Source organism: Schistocerca americana, chromosome 8 (assembly GCF_021461395.2).
Source record: "Schistocerca americana isolate TAMUIC-IGC-003095 chromosome 8, iqSchAmer2.1, whole genome shotgun sequence".
Lineage (NCBI taxonomy): Eukaryota > Metazoa > Arthropoda > Insecta > Orthoptera > Acrididae > Schistocerca > Schistocerca americana.
Window position 1 is genome coordinate 97724589 of NC_060126.1, and position 14467 is coordinate 97739055.

Below are 14467 nucleotides of genomic sequence, written 5' to 3' on the forward strand. Positions count from 1 at the left end.
CCGAGCGGTTCTAGGCGCCTCAGTCTGGAACCACGCTGCTTATACGGTAGCAGGTTCGTATCCTGCCTCGGGCATGGGTGTGTGATGTCCTTAGGTTGGTTAGGTTTAAGTAGTTTTAAGTGTAGGGGACTGATGACGTCAGACGTTAAGGACGTTAAGTCCCATAGTGCTTAGAGCCATTTGAACCATTTAATCTTTTACTCCTTTACTTCAAAAACTACCCTCCCCCCTTCCCATGAACCATGGACCCTAACGCTGGTGGAGAAGCTTGCGTGCCTCAGCGATACAGATAGCCATACAGTAGACTAAACCACAACAGAGGGGTATCAGTTGGGTGGCCAGACGAACGGGTGGTTGCTGAAGAGGGGAAGCAGCCTTTTGAGTAGTTTCACGGGCAAAAGTTTGGATGACTGACTGATCTGGCCTTGTAACATTAACCAAAACGGCCTTGCTGTGCTGGTACTGCGAACGGCTGAAAGCAACGGGAAACTACAGCTGTAATTTTTCCCGAGGACAACCAGCTTTACTGTATGGTTAAATGATGATGGCGTCCTCTTAGATAAAATATTCTGGAGGTAAAACATCCCCTATTCGCATCTCCTAGTGGGGACTACTCAGGAGGACGTCGTTATGAAAGAAAACTGGCGTTCTACGGATCGGAGCGTGGAATGCCAGATCCCTTAATCGGGCAGGTAGATTAGAAAATTTAGAAAAGGAAATGGTTAGATATAGTGGGAATTAGTGAAGTTCTGTGGCAGGAGGAACAAGACTTCTGGTCGGGTTAATACAGTGTTAGCAATACAAAACAAATGGGGGTAATGCATAAGTAGGTTTAATAATTAATAAAAAAAATACGAGCTACGAACAACATAGAGAACACTTTATTGTAGCCAAGATAGACACGAAGCCCACGCCTACCACAATAGTACCAGTTTATATGCTAACCAGCTCCGCAGATGACGTAGATATTGAAGAAATGTGTCATGGGACGAAACAAATTATTCAGATAGTCAAGGGAGATGAAAATTTAATAGTAATGGGGGACTGGAATTCGATAGTAGGAAAAGGAAGAGAAGCAAAAGTAGTAGGTGAATATGGAATGAGGGTAATGAATGAAAGGGGAAGCCGCCTGGTTGAATTTTGAACAGAGTCTAACTTAATCATAGATAACACTTGGTTTCAGAACCACGAAAGAAGGTTGTATGCGTGGAAGAGGCCTTGGGAGGTTTCAGATAGACAGACATTTAGGAGCCAGGTTTTAAATTGTAAGACATTTCCAGGGGCAGATGTGAAGTTTGACCATAATCTATTGGTTATGAACCGTAGATTAAAAGTGAAGAAACTGCAAAATGGTAGGAATTTAAGGAGAAGGGACCTGGATAAACTGAAAGAAACAGAGGCTGTAGAGAGTTTCAGAGAAGCATTAGAGAACGATTGACAAATACAGGGAAAAAAATACAGTAGAAGAAGATGGTAACTTTGAGAGATGAAATAGTGAAGGCAGCAGAGGATCAAGCAGGTAAAAAGACGAGGGCTAGAAGAAATCCTTGAGTAACAGAAGATATATTGAACTGATGAAAGGAGAACATATAAAAATGCAGTAAATGAAGCAGGCGAAAAGGAATACAAACGTCTCAAAAATGAGATCGACAAGGAAGTGAGAAATGGCTAGGAAAGGATGCCTAGAGGAGAAATATAAGCATGTAGAGGCATGTATCACTAAGGGCAAGATAGATACTGCTACAAGAAAATTAAAGAGGTCTTTGGAGAAAATATAACCGCCTGTATGAATATCAAGAGTGCAGATGGAAAACAGTCCTAAGCAAAGAGGGGAAAGCAGAAACGTGGAAGGAGTATATCGACGGTCTATACAAGTGCGATGTTTTGAGGGTAATAATATGGGAATAGAAGAGGAGATAGATGAAGTGGGAGGTATGACACTGCGTCAAGAATTTGACAGAGCACTGAAAGACCTAAGTCAAAAAAAGGCCTCAGGAGATGATAACATTCCATTAGAACTACTGATAGTCTAGGGAGGGCCAGCAACGATAAAACTCTACTATCTGGTGAGCAAGATGTATGACACAGATGAAATACCTTCAGATTTCAAGAAGAATATAATAATTGCAACCCCAAAGAAGGCAGGTTTCGACAGGTGTGAAAATTATCGAACTACCAATTTGAAAAGTAATGGCTGCAAAATACTAACACGAATTCTTTACAGACGAATGGAGAAACTGGTAGAAGCCAACCTCGTGTAAGATTCTGTAGAAATGTTAGAACACGTGAGGCGATAGTGGCCCTACGACTTATCTTAGAAGATAGATTAAGGAAAGGCAAACCTACATTTCTAGCATTTGCAGGCTTACAGAGAGCTTTTTATAATGTTGACTGCAATACTCTCTTTCAAATTCTGAAGGTGGCAGGGGTAAAATACAGGGGGCGAAAGGCTATTTACAATTTGTACAGAAACCAGATTGCAGTTATAAGAGTCGAGGGGCATGAAAGGGAAGCAGTGGTTGGGAAGGGAGTGAGACATCCCGATGTTATTCAACCTGTATATTGAGCAAGAAATGAAAGAAACAAAAGAAAAATTTGGAGCAGGAATTAAAATCCATGGAGAAGAAATAAAAACTCTGAGATTTGCCGATGACAGCAAAGGCCTGGAAGAGCAGTTGAACGCAGTGGACAGTGTCTTGAAAGGAGACTATAAGATGGACATCAACAAAAGGACAATGGAATGTAGTCGAAGTAAATCAGGTTATGCTGGGAGAATTAGATTAGGAAATGAGACACTTAAGGTACCAGATGAGTTTTGCTATCTGAGTAGCAAAATAACTCATGATGGTCGAAGTAGAGAGGATATAAAATGTAGACTGGCTATGGCAAGGAAAGCATATCTGAAGAAGAGAAATTTGTTAACATCAAGTGTAGATTTAAGTGTCAGGAAGTCCTTTCTGAATGTATTTGTATGTGGTGTGGCCATGTATGGAAGCTAAACATTGACGATAAACGGTTTAGACAATATGATAATATAAGCTTTTAAAGTGTGGTGCTGCGGAAGAATGCTGAAGATTAGATGGGCTGATCACGTAACTAATGAGGAGGTACTACCTGACTAAAAGAAGGGATTGGTTGGTAGAACATGTTCTGCATCAACGGATCACCAATTTAGTATTGGAGGGAGGGCTGGAGGGTAAAATTTGTAGAGGGAGACCAAGAGATGAAAACGCTAAACAGATTCAGAGGATGTAGGTTGCAGTAGTTACTCGGAGATGAAGAAGCTTGCACAGGATAGAGTAGCATGGAGAACTGCATCAAATCAGTCTCTGGAATTTAGACCACAGCAACAACAACTTCAAAAATTTAACACATTGACTCATTTGTAAAATAAATCTTTTGAAGCTGTTTTATACGTTTGAATTGCATTCTTTGTAGAACCGGGTCTTCAATGGTTGTTCGTAAGCTACTCACTGCTCGCCACCAATCGCGATATTTACTACTCCCGATTCGAGACCAACCCCAAAAAAATTATATGCACCAGAGTGTTGTAGAGAATCGAGGGCAACAGCGAACGCGGCTGATCCTTCATCCAGACCATCGTACGAGATAGCCTGTTGTCAATAAGTTTGCACCAACTAACTGGTCAACCTCCGCAAGACAAAGACGAGGGCTAATAGAAATCCTTGGGTAACAGAAGAAATATTGAATTTAATTGATGAAAGGAGAAAATAGGCAAAAAGGAATACAAACGTCTCAAAAATGAGATCGACAGGAAGTGCAAAATGGCTAAGCAGGGATGGCTAGAGGACAAATGTAAGGATGTAGAGGCTTGTCTCACTAGAGGTAAGATAGATACTGCCTACAGGAAAATTAGAGAGACCTTTGGAGAGAAGAGAACCACTTGTATGAATATCAAGAGCTCAGATGGAAACCCAGTTCTAAGCAAAGAAGGGAAGGCAGAAAGGTGGAAGGAGTATATAGAGGGTTTATACAAGGGCGATGTACTTGAGGACAATATTATGGAAATGGAAGAGGGTGTAGATGAAGATGAAATGGGAGATAAGATACTGCGTGAAGAGTTTGACAGAGCACTGAAAGACCTGAGTCGAAACAGGGCCCCGGGAGTAGACAACATTCCATGAGAACTACTGATGGTCTTGGGAGAGCCAGTCATGACAAAACTCTACCATCTGGTGAGCAAGATGTATGAGACAGGCGAAATACCCTCAGACTTCAAGAAAGATATAATAATTCCAATCCCAAAGAAAGCAGGTGTTGACAGATGTGAAAATTACCGAACTATCAGTTTAATAAGTCACAGCTGCAAAATACTAACGCGAATTCTTTACAGACGAATGGAAAAACTAGTAGAAGCGGACCTCGGGGAAGATGAGTTTGGATTCCGTAGAAATGTTGGAACACGTAAGGCAATACTAACCATACGACTTATCTTAGAAGAAAGATTAAGAAAAGGCAAACCTACGTTTCCAGCATTTGTAGACTTAGAGAAAGCTTTTGACAACGTTAACTGGAATACTCTCTTTCAAATTCTGAAGGTGGCAGGGGTAAAATACAGGGAGCGAAAGGCTATTTACAATTTGTACAGAAATGAGATGGCAGTTATAAGAGTCGAGGGGCATGAAAGGGAAGCAGTGGTTGGGAAAGGAGTGAGACAGGGTTGTAGCCTCTCCCCGATGTTATTCAATCTGTATATTGAGCAAGCAGTAAAGGAAACAAAAGAAAAATTCGGAGTAGGTATTAAAATTCATGGAGAGGAAGTAAAAACTTTGAGGTTCGCCGATGACATTGTAATTCTGTCAGAGACAGCAAAGGACTTGGAAGAGCAGTTGAACGGAATGGACAGTGTCTTGAAAGGAGGATATAAGATGAACATCAACAAAAGCAAAACGTGGATAATGGAATGTAGTCAAATTAAATCGGGTGATGCAGAGGGGATTAGATTAGGTAATGAGACACTTGCTATTTAGGGAGTAAAATAACTGATGATGGTCGATGTAGAGAGGATATAAAATGTAGACTAGCAATGGCAAGGAAATCGTTTCTGAAGAAGAGAAATTTGTTAACATCGAGAATAGATTTAATTGTCAGGAAGTCGTTTCTGAAAGTATTTGTATGGAGTGTAGACATGCATGGAAGTGAAACATGGACGATAACCAGTTTGGACAAGAAGAGAATAGAAGCTTTCGAAATGTGGTGCTAGAGAAGAATGCTGAAGATAAAGTGGGTAGATCACGTAACTAATGAGGAGGTATTGAATAGGATTGGGGAGAAGAGAAGTTTGTGGCACAACTTGACTAGAAGAAGGGATCGGTTGGTAGGACATGTTTTGAGGCATCAAGTGATCACAAATTTAGCATTGGAGGGCAGCGTGGAGGGTAAAAATCGTAGAGGGAGACCAAGAGATGAATACACTAAGCAGTTTCAGAAGGATGTAGGTTGCAGTAGGTACTGGGAGATGAAGAAGCTTGCACAGGATAGAGTAGCATGGAGAGCTGCATCAAACCAGTCTCAGGACTGAAGACCACAACAACAACTACAAGACTGTTTTGGTAGATTCTGTATTAGCCAGTGACGCCCTCCTCGTGATTGTTTACAAAATCGAGCTCCCATGTATAAAACGGATATCAATGTTTATTACGTAATGTGACCTGAACTTTGTAGCGTACAGTGATATAATGTTGCAGGTACATTCGGCGGTATGCGTGGATACTGTCTGAAAAACGTGTTGCGAATTGAGAAGAGGTAGTGGTAAAGAAGCAACAAATTGATACGCCGTACCTGACGCCTAAGTTCTACCGCTTGAACAGCGAAGACGAAGCAGGCGATAATTTTATTCTTGGGTGTCAGCGAAACAAAGTTTCGAGAAGGTTTGAAATGAAGCGTAACGTTTGTTGGAATTCGCAAAGTGTGCTCGTTCTCAAATACAGGACGAATACGGCCTGGGTAATTGGTGCGCTGCGATTCATACTGCCTCAAGACGCACACACAATTTCTAACTTTAATACTTGACTTATCACCTTAAACATACAGATTGGAGCAGATAAAAATAGCTCGTGGAACATAAAGTACACGAAGTTAAATCATAGAAACGAAGAGCTGAAATGGATTTACCACTTATTGAAAATGAAAAATACAGTGAAAAATTCATTCATAGAAAGTGCTGAAAGTGACCGCTGGAACATCAGTACGCAGTTGTGCACGTCTATTCAAATACACTCTACGTAAAGCTCGGATGTCGATGGCAGCAACTTCAGGGCTGATGTTGCATTTCGCTTCCTGTGTTGTGAGTGGATCTGTTTCATACACCTCGCTCTCCAAGTGTCCCCACAGGAAAAAAATCACGTGTAGTTAGATCCGGCGAACGTGGTGGCCATAAATGTTTTCCGACAATTCGTTCTTCAGCGAAGGCATCAGGGATTCGTTCCAGGGATATCTCAGACGTGTGTCATGTTCTTCTATCTTGCTGGTATTGACTTGAGCACAAAATGTATCGAAAATTTCCATGTATGCAACGGCGTTGAGGGTAGTGTCAAAAAAACATCGGTCCCATGATGCGCTTTCCTGTTACACCGCACTAAAGCCGATTTTTTCAGCATAGACACACAATGTTACTGTCCTCCATTGCCCAGTACCTGGTATTCTGTGGATTCACATCACCAGAAAGATGAAGCCATGCTCATAATATAAAGGACAGGATGTAACAAAACATAGTTGATGGTATCCAAAAGCCACGTGCAGCAGTCTACAGGTTTCTTGCTCTCATCCTCCCGTAATTACTGCACAGCCGTCACACAATATGGCGTCAAATTAATTCTTTTCAACATCTGATGGCACCTCCTCCTACTTAAGATGCGCTTTTTGTGCCAATTTACGTTTAGACTTCTTTGCACTCTGAATAATTCTCCATAGAATGTCTGCAATAACCTCTGGTTTACAAACTGAAGGGATTCTTGGTCATTTCACATTTTGCACAGATCTGTAGGTGTGCCAATTTTTACACAGATTCTGTATTGTTTCCTCTGCTCGTAATACTCTATTCGGATACTTGACACCGAAAATTTCATGAGTTTCATTAATCGAACCTGTTTTCACGTATGCTTCCACAATTTCAATTCTTTCATCTATCAAGAAAGTCATTTTGCAAACCAAAAAGAGAAACGTCTAACACAGTCTAACTTCACTGAAGAAATAAACTGAGTGCCGACAGAGGGATGCTAACAATCGGTTATTGCATAAAACTGTCCATCGTTATAGCTGTTTACTCTGTGTCACAAGTCGAAATGTTTTAATCACATTAGAAATAGAGGCGGGCTACTTTTAACCGCGCCAATCTGTATAATGTAGGATTATACGTCTTAACTGGGTTTGTCGCTGCATCTTAAATTTTTAGCTTCGGTCAATATATATATGAAATACTGAAAATGAAATTTTTGTTTCCCCAGAAGCCGTTACACGGGCAACCTGCAACTGCTGTGGTATGATGTGGTGTCTGTTTTAGCCGTCTAGTAAGATATAGGTCACAAATGGAAGGATCGCATTCTAAGAACACCAAGCAGCAGTATAGCAGAGGGTACAAAGCAGATACACACTATGTTGGTTTGCATGGCCATCTTCCGTAGCAGATGTTATAATCAATTGTTTCTTTGTCTTAAACTTACTACAATTAATTAAAACGTATTTTACACCAAACGCGATTCACTCTGACTTACAAAGATCTCAGTCTCCGATAACAACGAAGAAATGAGCAATGGTTTGCAGAATAGGTAAGCAAGAGGCAGAGACAGTAAGTAAATTGCACGCACCTACTTTATGAGGGAATTCTATTTTTAATGTACAGGGTATTCGGAAATTCCCATTGCAGACTTCTAGGACTTGTAGAAGAGAGTGAGTACATAACATTTTTAGCAGGAACCCATGTCCGGAAACGTACAGTTTCCGTGCTATAGCCGTTTGAAAACGTATTTGCTAGATATATTTGCAACAGGGTAGTCATGGTGGAGGGTGCTTACGTCGAATTGGCTGATGTCATTTGACGTCCATCTTACCTCTTTCATCTGGTTCGAATCTCTGTGGGTGTTATAGATGGTATGAAGTGTTGGAGGTGGTGTGGATGTAGCTGTTGGTCATCTACAACGTAACAGACGGTGATGGGAGCAACATACACTGCATATACAGTACAATTGCTCGTGTATTCGTTGACGGGTTTTCTTCAACGTGATGCAGAACGGCCTCTTCCATTTCGGGTGTGCGGCCTGTGCTAGCAGCACCACAGTCACGCCTACTCACTGTGAAGCTCCCCCTCTCTCCAAGCCGTTGCGTAATTGTGGCGGAAAGGGTGTTTGATGGTGTCGGACGCTGTGCGTAACGATCTTGATAAAGGCGACAAGCAGTTCTTCCATTACCGTGAGCTCCGCCATACAGGAGCATCATATCGGCTTAATCTGCAAACGTGTACTCAATCACGTTGCTGCAACACTCACAGATACGTGAATGAGACTCGAACCAGGCCAGAGAGGCAGGATGGGCGACAAATGATTCAGCCAATCCGACGTAAGCACCCCGTGCCCTTACTACTCTCCTGCAAACCTACCTTGCAAACGCCTTTTCAAACGGCTGTAGCGCAGAATTCGAAATTTTACGTATTAACTCTCCTCTGTAAGCCCTAGAAGTTGGTAACGGGTATTTCGAAGCACCCTGTATAAAAACTGAAATCTACAAACGTATTATTTTCGGATATATTCAGAATGACCTCAGAAGATGTTTCTTAAATAAAAACAAAACGAGTTTGTTGTAAAATTCTCTTTAATTAATTGAGGTAAGCTTAAATATGAAAATCCAGTAATAATTAAAATACAGACCTAGCCTCAGACTCTGGGAGCAGTGTCGGCTGACCTTTCCATGCTGTCTCCACTTTTTTTTTTTGCACTCCTGGTTCGCGGTCGAGAGGAGCTGAGTGGATCCCTGTTTCGTATGAAACTTCCTGGCAGATTAAATCTGTGTGCCAAACCGAGACTCGAACTCGGGACCTTTGCCTTTTGCGGACAAGTGCTGTACCATCTGAGCTACCCAAGCACGACTCACGCCACGTCCTCACAGCTTTACTTCCGCCAGTACCTTGTCTCCTTGTTTCAGCGCACACTCCGCTGCAGAGTGAAAATTTCATTCTCCTGTTTTAGTTTGAAGAGTAGTTGGGTACAAGAAACTTCCCAGGACAGTGACAGGTTTGTACAGAACTTCCTGGAGACGCTGTGGACATCTTTAAGTATACATTTTTGTTGGATTTACGTTTAGTCGTATGTGAGTTCATTAAAAGCATTTATTGGCGTCTCGCTATTGGAGTGACATGGACCAGTTTGTGTCATGGAGTGTCTCAGTATAGGATTAAAAATCCCCAGGGTGATTGTAATACTTGTGTCTGACTGCTGAATTCGACCTTCAATAAAGTTACAGCCTCAAAGGATAACTTTCAAGAGTGGCTACTGTCCATTTCACAGCTACTACTTTGACTACATTGCATGACAAACATCGTTGTGGTGTATCTCGAAAGAACAGCGGAAATGTTTACTACCATTTCGCACTAGCTGTGCCCGCGGTGTTACCCACAGTTAAAGAGCTATTTATAAAAAATGCGCAGGTATGTTTTTATTCCGATCTTCCATAGACCCCACACTCTTTGTCTCTCCCCTCCTTCCGCCACACTCTGTCCATCTCCTTCACACACTCTCTCTCTCTCCACCTCTTTCAACCACACTCTCTGTCCGTCTCTTCCTCTCCTCCTCTCGCTGCCCATCACCTCCTCTCCCCTGTCCTTCTCTTTCCTTTTTATCCACTTCCTCCTCGTCGTCTCGTTGTCCACCACCTTCTGCTCTCTATCTGCCTCCGCATCCTCCTTCCCATACTTCCCCGTCCATCTCCTCCTCCCCTGTTCTCTCTCCACGTCATCTCCCAAATCGCAAAAGGAGGCCCGGCCTTCCTACCTCCACAGTATTTATTTCCAGATCTTAACTGATACGTGAACCAAGTTTGGTTGAAATCGTTCCATGGGATTACGACCAGCTTTCTGCATGTGGCTTTCGCTGTGTACTCACATGTCAAATATAATCCACATGCATTTAACATATCTCACGCCTGTCTGTACACATACTTCACTTGTATCTCTAGCGAATTTCGCCCTCCAGTTTCATTTTCACGAAGCTAAATGTTTATAACGTCATATCACTTCAAAATTTGGAAATTTGTCATAAGGTCTAATGGGACCAAACTGCTGAGGTCATCGGACACTAAAGCTTACGCACTGCTTAATCAAATTTAAACTAACTTACGTTAAGGACAACACACACACCCATGCCCGAGGGAGGACTCGAACCTCCGACGGAGGGAGCCATATCTCTTCGACTACGTCTCGTACAATGATACCGTTTTGCAGGTACACTCAGCGACGTATATGGCTACTGTCTGCATGATGTGTTACGAACAGAGTTAGTAGCAAAGAAGTAATAAACTCAAGCCTCATACGTGACGCGATAGTTTTTCTCGCATCTCAATGTTTATGAAGTCATACGTCCAGGTATGATATAATTTGTCTGATACATTCAGCGATGTATGTGAATACAACCTATAAAATATGTAGTTAATAGTAAATATGAAAAAATTGAAACGTCATGCTTCATACTGCAGTTTTACTGCATGAAAACCGATAACTCATTAAGCGATAAACCTTTCTCCTTTCAGCATTTACCGGCCGCGGTGGTCTCGCGGTTCTAGGCGCGCAGTCCGGAACCGTGCGGCTGCTACGGTCGCAGGTTCGAATCCTGCCTCGGGCATGGATGTGTGTGATGTCCTAGGTTTAAGTAGTTCTAAGTTCTAGGGGACTGATGACCACAGCTGTTAAGTCCCATAGTGCTCAGAGCCATTTTTTCAGCATTTGTGGAGGTTGTCAGCGAGAAAAAGTTTCGGGAAGGATTGATGTTATGTGTTGAGTTTGTTTCAAGTCACTAAGTGCTCTCAACTCATTATACACTGATGCGCCAAAGAAACTGGTCTGGGCATGCATATACAAATACAGAGATATGTAAACAGGCAGAATACGCCGCATGGTCGGTAGCACCTATTGCGCAACAAGTGTCTGGTGCAGTTGCTAGATCGGTTACTGCTGCTACAATGGTGGGTTATCAAGATTTAACTGAGTTTGAACGTGATGTTATAGAGGGCGCACGAGCGATGGTTCAAATGGTTCAAATGGCTCTGAGCACTATGGGACTCAACTGCTGAGGTCATTAGTCCCCTAGAACTTAGAACTAGTTAAACCTAACTAACCTAAGGACATCACAAACATCCACGCCCGAGGCAGGATTCGAACCTGCGACCGTAGCAGTCTTTCGGTTCCAGACTGCAGCGCCTTTAACCGCACGGCCACTTCGGCCGGCGCACGAGCGATGGAACACAGCATATCCTAGGTAGTGATGAAGTGGGGATATTTCCGTACGACCGATTCACGAATGTGCCGTGAATATCAGGACCCGCTAAAACATCAGATCTCCGACGTCGCTACGGCCGGGAAAAGATCGTGCAACAAAGTGACCGACAACGACAGGAGAGAGTCGTTAAACGTGACACAAGTGCAACCCTTCCACAAATTGCTGCAGATTTCAATGCTGGGCCTTCAACAAGTGTCAGCGTGTGACATCATCGATATGGGCTTTCGCAGCCAAAGGCCAGGTCGTGTACCCTTGATGACTGCACGCCGAAAGCTTTAAGCCTCAACGGAGCCCGTTAACACCGACATTGGACTGTTGATAACTTGAAATATGTTGTCTGGTCGGACGAGTCTTGTATCAAATTGTATCGAGAGGATGGACATGTGCGGGTATGGAAACAATCTCATGAATCCATGGACGCTGCATGTCAGCAGAGGACTGTTCAAGCTGTTGGAGGCTATGTAATGGTATGGGGCGTGTGCAGTTGTTGTGATATGGGACCCCTGATACGTCTACATACGACTACGACAGATGACACATACTTTAGCAGCCTGATCACCTGCACCCATTCATGTCCATTGTGCATTCCGACGGACTTGGGCAGTTCCAGCAGGACAGTTCGACACTCCACACGTCCTCCACGAACACTCTTCTGAGTTTAAACAATTCCGCTGGCCACCAAACTCCCCAGACATGAACATTATTGAGCATATCTGGCATGCCTTGCAACGTGCTGGTCAGAGGAGATCTCTACCCCCTCGTACACCAACGGATTTATGGACAGCCCTGCAGGTTTCATGGTGTCAGTTCCCTCCAGCACTATTTCAGACATTAGTCGAGTCCATGCCTCGTCGTATTGCGGCACTTCTGCTTGCTCGTAGAGGCCCTACACCATATTAGGCAGGTATACGACTTACATTAACTCTTCAGTGCGTAAGATGTGAACATTTTACTATGGTTGCATCGGGAGTGAGACACGCGTAAATACTAAACACAAAGAATGTTCTTTCAGATCTTTTTTGGTAAGCGTCAATTTGAAGTCTCATAGAACACGTGAGCAATTTCCTGCGTGGAATTTAAAAAATGTAACAGTTCTGTGTTTAGTGGATGATATTCGTTGCTTTATAGTTAGTAGTGGATCAGCCTGCTGAAACACGTAGCACAAGCAGAGCCTCCTGGCTTGCTGCCAACTAGAGCGCTGGCCCCAATCGATATGCGGAATGATGACGGATGAGCCGGATATTGTGCCGGTCGCATAATCCGACAATTAGTCGTCTACTGTAATCGTAGCCATAACCCGCCCAATGAACCGAATTACCTCAAGTCACGACTCGTCCATCATCGTTTGGAGCGGCCACCGAACAGCAGGGAACGCGACACAATAGCGAAAGTCGCAGCCCTTGGTTTAAGCACCGGCGCTCACGTTACTGCTACTGCCGTTTCATTTCATCTTCGGCACAATCACAATGTCCCAGCCGATGGACTGAAACTTCTGCGCTGACAGCCTACTTTTTTTCTTTTCTTTCTGGGATCTCCAACTGTTGGTGTAACTCAAATCAAACATATCGCAGAGAGGGATCAGGCTGCGATTAGACCGTCTGTGGTGATTTTGTAGGCCCATTTGTTCAATTACTTTCCCGTTTGCAAAGATGTCTTCTCTTTTCTCCACATAACATTGTAGCCTCCACCTGGTAATGTACCGCAACAGTTGTGACATGCACAGTAGTTTAGTTCACAGAGATATATATTCTACTGTTTCTTGTTAACCGGCCGGCTGCACAAGACAGCATACGTACAGGAATAGGTAACCCAATTTCTGTAGTTTATGACGAGGTGCTTAATGTCCATTATTTGCCAGACGTATTCCATAGCTTCAGCACACTACGGAGCCGCTGTGCTGTCGACATTGCTCATGTGTGCTGGCTCCCCACACGAGGGTAGCCATTTCGAAATGCCGTTGGTGGAAGAAGTTTGCACCGCCAGTATTTCACCAGGAGAAGTGGTAGCTTACAGATCATGAGAATCACACTTTGCTCCAATGTCCCGGAATTAAATACCAAACCTCTCTGCGGTACACAGTTGATAGTGATCCGCCTGTCACATGACCATGAGGGAACGTTAAGCTCCTATGTTTAACGATTTTATCTGAGTTCTTACTCACCAGTCATTTATCTCAATACCTGGTATTTCAGCAGTCGTGCTGTGATTGAAAGAAGAAGCCATATTATGACTACCAGCAGCGTAACAATTCTGGAACCAAATTCAGTACTTCGGCTTTCTGGATGATGTCTTCCGCTTCATTGTCAGTATGAGCATTGAATGGATTTATAGAAATCTCGAGGAAGGATCCAGTGACCACCTAGGTTATGCACAATATCCCGGCAGTTACCGTCCTCTGATGGTTGCTGACGATTGGTGCTCTTGTAACCTCCCCCTCACTTATCGACCTTAATGACAGTGAAAAATTAAACCGCGTGCACCTAATGGAAATTTGGTAAAAGCAATCGTCACCGAAGTTAATTTGTCGGTAAAGAGGGAGGAAAGGGTTACATCTAAATGAAAGGAAAAATGCAAATGAAATTGGTGGAAATTAATTTTGAAAAGGGGTAAAGTTAATAAAGAAAGTAAATGTGCGGTCGTTACGTTAACAATTAATTGGCGTTAATTAGATATTTGAGATTTGGGGAAAATTACGGTCGCCAGTCCCATGGAAAACTGCTATAATAACTGAAAATGAAAGATTAATGCACATATATTTAGCACTAAAAGCGTGGCAACTGAAGGTTGACACGTGTTGTGTGAAAGCTGAATGTTTGTCAGAAGTAATAAATTACGCTACACTCTGACTTAATTTAGCAAAACAATTAATAAAACCGGAAAATTGAAAGTTAATTTAGTGACTGAAATTAATAGTGAGCTTTGTTTCTGAAGCACTACGAAATTCAGTAAAATAAGGTTAGTCTTGG